This window comes from Balaenoptera ricei, chromosome 4 (genome assembly GCF_028023285.1).
Source record: "Balaenoptera ricei isolate mBalRic1 chromosome 4, mBalRic1.hap2, whole genome shotgun sequence".
Taxonomy (NCBI): Eukaryota; Metazoa; Chordata; class Mammalia; order Artiodactyla; family Balaenopteridae; genus Balaenoptera; species Balaenoptera ricei.
Window position 1 is genome coordinate 355,944 of NC_082642.1, and position 11,557 is coordinate 367,500.

Genomic DNA, 11,557 nt, shown 5'->3' on the forward strand with positions numbered 1-11,557 from the left:
TTATCCTTATCTTACATAAATACAACCTGATTCATGCACTTGCTAATTTTTCTTCCTGATGTGAACACTGGCTTGTCTTTGATCTTTAGCAAATAGACATATCTCATTTCTACTAAAAATTAAATGTAAGGTAACTTGACATGTAGGTAATGTTGCCAGCTTATTCAAATAAACATCAGTTTTCTCCTCAGTAAAGTGAAGATCTTTCAAACCTAGTGTAAAAGCAGGTTTATATTTATAATCATTTATAGGTCTTTGCCATACTGTTTCATTTCCCTGAGAAGACGGTGTAGTATAAGACTCTGCACAGTATTAACTGATCCATCTGCAGCTTCTGATTCCATCGACAGAAATCATGTATCACCACAGGAATAATTCTTGCAGCATGGTTTTCTTTAAAGTCAATCTTGTAGTGGCACTTCTAAGATTAGAAGATGTAGGCATGGACTTCTGAAAGATTGATTTTTAAATGTAAATATTGTAAAATTATAATTCTTGGCCTTATTTTAAGTTAATATATATATGTATGTAACTGATTCTCTTGCTGTACAGCAGGAATTAACACAAGACTGTAAATCAGCTATACTCCAATAAAAATTAATTAAAAAAATAAACTAATACCTACAAAACATGATATAGTTTTTAGATCAATTGGGTGCAGGTCTTCCTGGTTTAGTAAATAGACAAACATCTTCTTTTGTGTAGCTAACATGCTACTATCATGGCCAAGAACTGGCCTTAAAAAGAAGCTAAGTCTGTTGGATAATAACTATCAGAAGGAACAGGTGGATAAAATCACTGATTTCTGTGATATCACTACCCTTCACACAATGAAACTGACACACAAAAGGGGATTTGCAGAAACTTTTAAAATAAAAAAGAAAGTTGTAATTTACCAAGTAATAATTGTGACCTACATACTTTTGGGTATTTTTCTCATTATTTAGAGAAAAACTCATCAAAATAACTGTCACTGAAAACGTTATCCACTATTTCACTATTTAGCCTTGGGATTATGTTTTACTATTAGGCCAAGGAGTGACATCAGCAGTGTAAGATGTCTTTCCATTTTGTCCTTCTTTTTGAACAACTAAATTCGGCATCTATCCATGAATAAAAGCACCTTAATGGGAGTTGAGGGATCCAGCACCGTATGCCAAAGGGCCTGGGACGAGTCTTGCCCACATGTGCATCTGGTGATAAGCAGACAGACCTCAGTATGGGCTGTGAAACCAAAAGAAGCTGCAGAACCTACCACAACCCCTCTCGGCCATGGCCTGGGAAAACCTGTCCTTGAGCAGAAACCCATGGAGAGGGGAGATTTCAGCATGCTGTTGAAACAACAACAACAAAGGAGTCTGGATGCACTGGAGACAGAAAGAGGAACTTCGCCAGTGCTATCCCTCCCTCAAGCCAACACTGCACTGCTGAACCGGCAGTGACTCCTCTTGTGGGGGAAAAGGAAAGCAATGAGTGAGCGCTCGGCAGCCACAGCCGTGTGGGATGCTGCTGGGGAAGCCCTGGAGAAACCTGTTTCTCATCAGCAGCACCCAGAGCGCTAAGGTAGGAACTCCATGACACAGTGGAGGGAGAATATCAGGAGAGAGGAAGATAAGAATGTCACAAAGCATGAGAGGGATGCAGTTATGGGTGACTGTACTCAGGACTTCAGGGGGAAGTCTGCCCATGGGCATCTGGGAGAACCTCACCTGAGGATCCCCCCACTGGGCCTATGAGCACCCCCAATGCTACAAGTGCTAAACCCACACCTCCTCCAACTCTGCAGCTATCTCCTTGTGTGTGCTCCCAAGTGTACAGCACACTTGGTAAATGGAGTGCTCTCAGAAAAGCAGACCAGGAAGAAACCACAAACATGAGCTGTAGCGCCACCTTCAGAAAACAAAAGAGAAGTTTCCAGTCAGTCTGGTGAATTGTAAGAACCAGAGAAGACATAAAAGCTAAAGGATTCTACCACAAGAGAGAGCAAGAAGTGTGGAGCAGGTGTATCCATACAAGGTCAGAGAAAATTTCAGATATAATAGGACCAAAAAACAGTATATGCCACCTGAAGGCAACTAGTAAAGATTTCAGGAGGTGTCTGCTACTTCAAATGCAAAAGCAGTAATGCAAAACTATAAGGAATGTGAAAAATCAATGACACATATCACCAAAAGATAAAAATAATCCTCCAATAACTGAACTCATTGGAATTTTGTGATCTAGCTGATATAGAATTCAAAAAAGTTGTTTTGAAAAAATTCAAGCTACATGAAAATGAAGACAATTCAAGAAAATCAGAAAATAATACATGAACAAATGAGAAATTTAAAGAGACACAGATCATAAAAAAAGAACTAAGCAGAAATTCTGGAGCTGAAGAATTCAATGAGCAAAATGGAACAAAAAAAACCAACAACAATAGAGAGCATCTATATCACAGTAGACCAATCAGAAGATAAAATAAGTGAGCTAGAGGTGAGGAACTTTGAAATAATGGTTGTTGGAGAACAAAGAAAACAATGAAAAAGAGCAAAGAAAGCCTACGTGATCTATGGGACTCCATCAAATGTACAAATATTAGAATAATTAGGGTTCCAGAGGAAGAAGAGGGCAGAAAGTTTATTTAAAGAAATAATAGCTGAGAACTCCCCAAACCTGGGGAGAGACTTAGACATTCATATTTATGAAGCTAACAGATTACCCTCTTATCCATACAAAAAGACTTTCTCCAAAACACAATATAATGAATTGTCAAAATCGAAGATAAAGAGAATTCTGAAGGCAGCCAGAGAGGAGGAAAAAAAAAAAAAAGATTATAACCTAAAAGGAACCTCCCATCAGGCTACCAGCAGATTTCTCAGCAGAAACCCTATAGGCCAGGAAAGAGAAGAATGCCATATTCAAGGTGTTGAAGAAAAAAAACACTGCCAGTCAAGAATACTCTATACAGCAAAGTTTATCCTTCAGATGTGAAAGAGAAATAAAGACTTGCCTAGACAAACAAAAGCTGAGGAAGTTCATCACCACTACCCCTGCCTTGCAAGAAATGCTGAAAGGAGTTTTTCAAGATGAAAAAAAAAGGATGTTAAGTAGTGACATGAAAACATATGAATGTATTCAACACACTGGTAAAGGTAAATAGTGAGATTTCGGAAACCCTAATTTTGTAATAGGGTGGTGTATTAAACACTTAACTATATTATAAAGGTTAAAGGAAATGAGTATTAAAAATAACTATAGCTACTATAACTTGTTAAAAAATACACAATATAAAAAGGTAAATCGTGACATCAAAAATATAAGAGGGGAGGAAGAGGGTGAAGTTTTTGTATGTGATCAATGTTAAGTTGCTATCAGCTTCAAGTGGATTGTTTTATCTATAAGGTGTTTTATATAAGCCTCATGGTGACCACGAAGCAAAAAACTAGGTAGATTCATAAAAGATAAAGAAAGGCAAAACAGAGCAAACCACCAGGGAAAATCACAGAGGGAAAAAGAAACACTGCAACTACAAAACTGTCAGAGAACAACTAATAAGATGGCATTACTAAGTCCGTCCATATCAATAATTACTCTAAATGTAAATGGATTGAATTCACCAACTAAAAAGCCCAGAGTGGCTGGATGGATAAAAAAACAAGATCCAACTATACACTGTCTACAAGAGACTCACTTCAGATCTAAGGACACACACAGCCTCAAAGTGAAGGGATGGAAAAAGATATTCCATGCAAATGAAAACCAGAAGGAAGCAGGAGTAGCTGTACTTATATCAGATAAAATACTTTAAGCCAAAAACAGTAACAAGAAACAAAGAAGGACATTATATAATGACAAAGGGGTCAATTCATCAAGAAGATATAACAATCATAAATACATATGACAAATTTATACAGTCGTGGCAATGACTTTTTGGATATACACCAAAAGCACAAATAACAAAAGCAAGTATCAAGAGGGAATATAACAAACTAAAAAGCTTCTGCACAGCAAAAGAAACAATCAACAAAACGAAAAGGCAACCTACAGAATGGGAGAAAATATTTGCAAACCATATACTGAATAGGGGTTAATACCCAATATATATAAATAAGGAACTCATGTAACTCAATAAGAAAAAAATGAGTGGAGGAACTCAATAGGCATTCTTCCAAAGAAGACACCCAAATAGCCAACAGGTACATGAACATCATCAACATCACTAATTATTAAGGAAATGAAAACCAAAACCACATTGAGATATCACCTCACACCTGTCAGAATGGCTATCATCAAAAGCACAAGAGATAAGTGCTGACAAGGATATGGAGAAAAGAGAACCCTTGTGCTCTGGTGGTGGGAATGTAAATTGGTACAACCACTATGGAAAACGGTAAGGAGGTTCTTCAAAAAATTAAAAATGAAACTACCATATGATCCAGAAATCCCACTTCTGAGTGCATATCCAAAGGAAATGAAAACAGAGTATTGAAAAGATATCTTCATTTCCATTTTTATTGAAGCATTATTTGCTATAGCCAAGATATGGAAACAACCTAAGTGCCTGTCAACGAATGAATGGATAAAGAAGATGTGGTTTATATATGTATGCAATGGAATATTATTATACTTTATAATAATATTATACTTTCAGGGAATAACCTATTAAGATCCCAACCGAAAGCCTGGTGGTTTTTATCAGGTCTTCCCTTCCTTGACTGGCCCTGAACTCTAGATTTTTGTCCCTGTAGCTCCATGAGGCTCTCAAAAGCTCTGCCCAGATTCTTAGCCTTTCAGTGACCTTTTTAAGAATTGGCAGATAGATGCCACTACTGGAATCATCTCTAGGGGAAAACTGGCTCCAACTGTTGAGGTCACCTTATTTTCTTTGAACTGGGACCCATACTTCCCCACCACCTTAGTAACTCTCTCATGTCTTCAAACATATGTTTTAATATTTTGACCAGATTTTCTATCTATTCTCAGAAGGAGGGTGAGTTCAAATAAGCTAGTCCTATCAAATCATCCTTATCCCATAAATCTTGATATGTGGTCTTATATTTTCCACTGTGATATCCTTTTTCACCTACGGATCACTGAGAAGTGCTAAAGTATTTTAAAAATTAATAATAAAAGAGCAATGACTAATATTTTATAAAGTCTATAAAATGGTTTCATATCTAGTGTATCAATCACAACCACCTCCTTAGATGGTAGATAGATTATTATCACCCTTATTAACAGATTGGGAAACTGGGTTTAAAGCGACCACTTAAGATCATACAGAGGATGAGAAAACATTACCTCTATTTGAATTTACTGTATTTCACTGCTCTCATATTTATTTTCTGTCTTCCCCCTCTACAATGTAAGCTCTTTGAATGCAGGGGCCTCAATTTCCTTTTTCACTGCTCTCTTCATATGGCTTAAACAGTACCCAGCATGCACCAGATGGTCGGTATATTTTTTAAATTGATAAAAGCTATCAAAGGAATGAATGATAAAAGGAAGATACTCCTTTATTGCAATTCTGAATAATAAAAATTTATATTTATACACTACTGTGTAGTTGTGAAATGATTTTTAAATACTTTATGCATTTCTACTTATAACAATTCTAGATAGATTTTATCATCTTTCTCACTTTAGAGTCACAGTGAAGTTAAGGGACTTAGTCACAGAGCCAGTAAATTGCACGGCTGGGACTCTGAACTTCATTCTCTTACTTCAGCAACAAAAGGATAGGGCTATTTCCACTAGAGTACAATTGACTCCATATATTGCAATGGCTCCCCTAGGTTACTTCCAGGATTGCACAATCCTGTGGGCATTCAATATGTATGTCAGCTTTCTAATGTTTAATTTATATTGCAAATAGCTGATTGAAAAGAAAGCTGTAGCTTTGAGTTGGTCTTGAAATTTGTGTGTGTGTAGAACACAGAAAATATTTAAAATGGTAAGCAAATACATGATGGTCAGTCACTGGAGGTCTAAAAATGGTTAAATAGATATCCGTGTATCTGCATTCATATACACGAACACCTTACTAAAATAAGTAAAATGTGATCTAAATCAGCTTCCAAGTCCATATAGAGTACAGCTGAGTACATATGAAGCACAAACATTATTAGTGAGCTATTAGGAAGGATCCTTTGCTTTGTTAAAAAGTTAAAAATGAATTAGCACACATTTACTGGAAGCGTCAAAACTGAGGAATAAATAGCTGATGCTATGTAATATGGCACAGATAAAACTATATACAAACGAAAGGTTAAAAATATTTAACAATCAAGTTCTTGCAGACATGGAATCAAGGGGACTATAAAGGACAAATCACTGCTGACGGAAATAAGACAGATGGCTAGGCTAAATAACTGAGTGTTTGTTCTTGAGTAATTTTTGACTAAATAAGAACTTGAGGAAAAAACATGGAATAAAGCAATGCATCCTAGCTAAGCAGATTAATTCTCCTCTTAAAGAAAGCAGCTCTCTAACATTAGAGCTAATGTGTTAAAGGGCTATACAGATACATAAAAAATACTACAATATGACAGATGTAGAATTATTAAATCCGATACATGGGAACACAAATCTCCTAAAAGGGTATTTAAAATCTTGGAATGGACCTATCTAATAAAGAAAGACAAAGAGGGGAAGGGGGTAAACTTTCAAATGTTTAAACCTAAGAAGGAAATCATACTGCGTATTATAATGCGTAGCCAATTCAGGAGAGAGCTAGAAAGGACAATCCTTATTTCTACCTAACCTGCTTATGGCAACATGCCAAATAAACACTGACTCCTAAGTGATACCCCTGCGCCTGTTCAATTTACCCTTCTAACTTCATTCCAACCTTCTTATAAAGGGTGTCCAGAAGGAATAAAGGATGCCTCAGAACCCCAAACATTCATCTTCTTCTCTGGTCTTAGGCAAGGAGCCACAGTGGAGGGAAAGAGGGATTAGAACAGTTCTCTCTCTGGGTGTGGTAAGACGTGGTGCCAAGTGCGCTTTATGCTAGGGACCTCGAAGCATGGGAGAGCCAGGACCTCTGAGAAAGGGTAGATTTGGCTCTGGTCCAGGCTCTGAAGGATGGTGTGGACTTGAAAAGTGAGTGTCTTACACAGACCAGCCAGTCACTGGGGAGAAAAGCAGATAGAGATTATGGGAAAAGGACATGGACACCTTGACAAACTGTGTCTCTGACGAGTATCTCACCTTCTGGGGTCCCAGAAACACAAGTGAGGCAACATAAAATGGGTACAGATCTATCTGAGTACACACAGGAAACAGTAAACAAGTACATAAGAGCTGGAGGGTGAGATCCAGAGAGGAAGGCAAAGGACAGAGGAAGAGGAATTTAAATCATATTATATTTGAACACTGATCGTAGGGTTGTGATTTATCCAGGCTATTTAAAGAGGGGGAATGTGTACTAGAGTCATACTCCTGGGTCTGTGTACTGCCTTCACTACTTATTAGCTATAGAGCAAGTTATTATGCCTCAGTTTCCTATCCTCCCTACAGTACAGGGATAATAACAGCACAAACCTCAGAGTTCATGAGGATTAAGAGAGTTAAAACAGGTAAAGTACTTAGAACATTGCCTGGCACCTCCTTTTTTCTTTTCAGTTACTAGTACTTTTTACCCCCAGCTTTGCCAAAGGATTAACAACAACAGAAAAGATGAAATTAAGGCTCATCTCTTACTTCTTGTCAAGCAGATGTGGCAAAAGGGTTGATGGATTTCAACTTAAACAAAGGAGACTTGAGGATTCTTCTAAGTCTTCACTTGAATCACCTAATATTATGTTCGTACTGTCACTGTCCACCATTTCCATGAATAACTTAGAATAGGTGGCCTAACGCTTTTGGAAACAACAATATTTGAAGCAGAAAACTAACCAATGGGTAGGGCTATTCTGAATAAACACAAGGGGGAAAAGAATTTAAAAACCACTATACTTATGCCACAAATGAGAAATTCATATTAGAGAGAAGTCAAAATGCAAAGAAGGACAATAATGCTTATAAGTGAATTTAAAACATAATTAGAACACTTAAATGCATACTATATTAAATATAAAATAGAATACAGAAAACCTAAGCAGTTATGCTAAAGCATTCAATAATACAGAAAGAAATCAAAAGGAGAAAAGTTGAAATAATTTTTAATTATATATAGTCAGAACATTTTCAAATACATACAGAGAAAAAGAGAAAGTCAAAGTCAAGCATTTATTAGGACAAAGAATAAAAAGGAAAACAGAACTGAAAGATTTAATTTTTCTAAAACATAATAGTTAGAAAAAATGCTTATTTTTAAAGATGGAAACTATAAACCCAAACTTTAAATATTGCTAACTTTTATGAAATAATGTAACCTTTATATAATTCAACTAAAATGGAAAGAGTTGGAGAGTAAATGGTTCAAAAAAGAGGGTCCATGCAAATGTATAGTGATATTCAATAGGTGGACAATCAACTGAGCTGTGTAAGGACCATGAAGGGCACTCTAAATGGGGTATCACTGCTTCAAGAGTGGAAGGCAAAATGGTTACTCTGGACAAGTTTTGGTGAATAGCCTGACTTTTATCTTGGATACAATACTGGCAAACATAATTATGATATTGATTTAAGAACACTTAAAGAAAAGGACTGCACAATAGTCAGAATGTATTTGCAAGGCACAGATCTTGCTATGCTAATACAATAGCTTTTTAGAGATGACAGAGAATGGATAGAGAGAGCTGGGCAGATAACATTTATCTACATTTTAACAATGCTTTCAACCCTGTGCTGCATACCAGCATGCTGAGAAATTAAGAGACGAATTGTATAAATGATGTAATAAACTGAATTTCTAGTGGCTTATAGGTTAGAAATAAAGGATTATTAGTCTTTCAGATGCAGAAATATACACACATACACATACAGATGTATCTCAGGTTTCAATTTGCAGCTCGACTAATTATATGAAATAAAATAAATGTAGCTTATACATTAATCATTTTCAGGGAAGTTTAATTTGATAGCATTCAAGTATTTAGTATTTAGACAACCTATAAGAAAAAAATTCTGGAAGCAAACAATAGCAACAAAGAATCTGGCTAGTAATTTACTTTCACCCACAAAATATAGGCAAAGGAAACCTATTTAATGAAACACACCTTTTATCCTTCAAAATTAGTGTCATATAGGTTGTTTTACCAGTAGAAGTTTTCTTCAACATTTGTGGTAATAATTTTCCTACGTTTTTTGGATGCACAGAAAATTCAGTGAGCTCAGGTAAAGACTTGATAAATCCATACTAGCAAATATTGATAGTATTTTGAAATTCACTGATTTCTTTTTGAATGGTTGTAACTTTAGAGAAACAGTCTAATGAGTGAGGTCTTATCTTAGCGAAAAGACCTAACAAGGTTGGGTTATACTTCCAATGATGTTATTTGGAATCAACTGCAAGCTCCAGTTAAGTTACTTAAGCATGGATTTAAAAGAAGAAAGGGTAAACTGGTCATTCATTCGTCCATTCATTCAGTTGTAAAATAATAAAAAACTGTGTATCTACAGTTTCTACATGCTAGGCATTGTGGATACTAACTAAATCCTCTACAATCCTAAAGTTTATATTCTAGTTAGAATGACACGTTTAAAAAGGCGCTAATTAAAACAGCTATGATTGGAGGGATGTGCTTTTTTAACAATTCTCAGGTACTGAAATGGAAACGGTTACTGTATATCACAGGCTACGTGCAAGGTCAGTTTGACTTAGTGAATGTCTAAATGAAAAAACTATTTTCAAAAGAATTACAATATAACCTTCAGTACCTATAGTTACCTAAATATTTTAAACATCTTTTAAAAGATGTTTAGAACTAATTTAATGAAAAAAAAAAAGAGAGACACCATTAGAAATATCAATTGACATCATGTAAATGAGGGGTTCTGAAGTATTAAAGTTTCTTTGAGCGCTTAAAGCCAGTATTTTGGAACACATTATCAGGCTTCAACTCCTTGAAAGCTTACAGAGGAAATAGTTACTAGGGCAAGCATTCATATTATATATTTTTTCATAACAATAAATCACCTAGCAATTTCAGTATCTGTGGTTATCACATCAGTGTCATCCGTTTTCAACTGGTTATGACTCCGATTAAGATCTGAATTAACGGAATTAGACTAATAACTATTGCAACATATATTCACTATGTTGGTTGATAATAAGTGCCACACTTGTAATTTATAGCACCACAGTGTTTTATAAGCGCTATTATGTTATTAATTAGTTACACTGATCAGAATACCACATAACATAGAGGTACTAAAATATTATAATTTGCTTAGACTACTTTGCATCTATTATTATATCTATTTGTACTACGGGTGACCATAAGCGTAACTGAAATCAGATAGATTGTTTCCACTAACAATACCAAAATATGCACTTCAGAAAGCCAAAAGAACTGAATTCTACTGAGGATTTTTGCCAGTGGAATTCACTTGTTTTCTTAATACACCATAAAATTAGTTGATCTAGGACAAGAGTATAAAGTCAGGATTTAAGGGGGTCTAATAAGGTGAATTCTATATATACATTTATATGTATAAGTTAGTTCACATTTAGTTCGAATCTACTTATTTGTAGGGTTCTGCCACCTAAATCTACAGGGTTTTTTTTTTTTTTTAAAGAAATTCACGTTCTTTTATTTATTTATTTATTTATGACTGTGTTGGGTCTTCGTTTCTGTGCGAGGGCTTTCTCTAGTTGTGGCAAGTGGGGACCACTCTTCATCGCGGTGTGCGGGCCGCTCACCATCGCGGCCTCTCTTGTTGCGGAGCACAGGCTCCAGACACGCAGGCTCAGTAATTGTGGCTCACGGGCCCAGTTGCTCCGTGGCATGTGGGATCTTCCCAGACCAGGGCTCGAACCCGTGTCCCCTGCATTGGCAGGCAGATTCTCAACCACTGCGCCACCAGGGAAGCCCTACAGGGTTTTTTTGTTGTTGTTGTTTGTTTTTTTGGATTTGCTTTGAGGGCTTGGCTCTGACGGAATGCTGCTATTAAGCATTCTAAACCATCATACTTAAAACATTTTAGGTTCTATAACATCTCAGCTTCCATTTGTAAGTTGGGGGTGTAAATTTTTTCTGGTTGTCATAATAGAAGGTATGCGCTAAGGAAAAATTCTTAATTTTCAGATTTAGACAATAGCACTCAAAACCAGTATTTTGGGACACAGTATCAGGCTTCAACTCCTTGAAAGCTCACAGAGGAAATAGTTATTCTGCTAATTAGCCAGCAGAGTGACATGATTGTCAGTCCAAATGCATCATCCACGAACTGACTGAGAAAGAGTTGCCTGGATCTTGCTTTAAGCACTGTAATTTACAACAGTATATATAAAGCCTCTAAGAAGGAAAAAGGCGAAATTTTCACTCACATGAATCACAGCAAACTAAAGGGGAAATACAAATTTGTTAGGGGAGATAAAAATGTGTTAGATTTCTTTGTGTAATATTCTTGGGTGGTGGCTTCAATGTTATTTAAAGAAATAATCTACAAAAATTATGATGAATTT

The 11,557-nt window shown here is 36.0% G+C and overlaps 1 protein-coding gene across 6 annotated transcripts in view; it reads right to left on the reverse strand.

Moving 5' to 3' along the window:
* RSRC1 (arginine and serine rich coiled-coil 1) overlaps positions 1–11,557 on the reverse strand; it is a 427,490-nt gene that overhangs the window by 53,647 nt on the left and 362,286 nt on the right. The window lies entirely within an intron of this gene.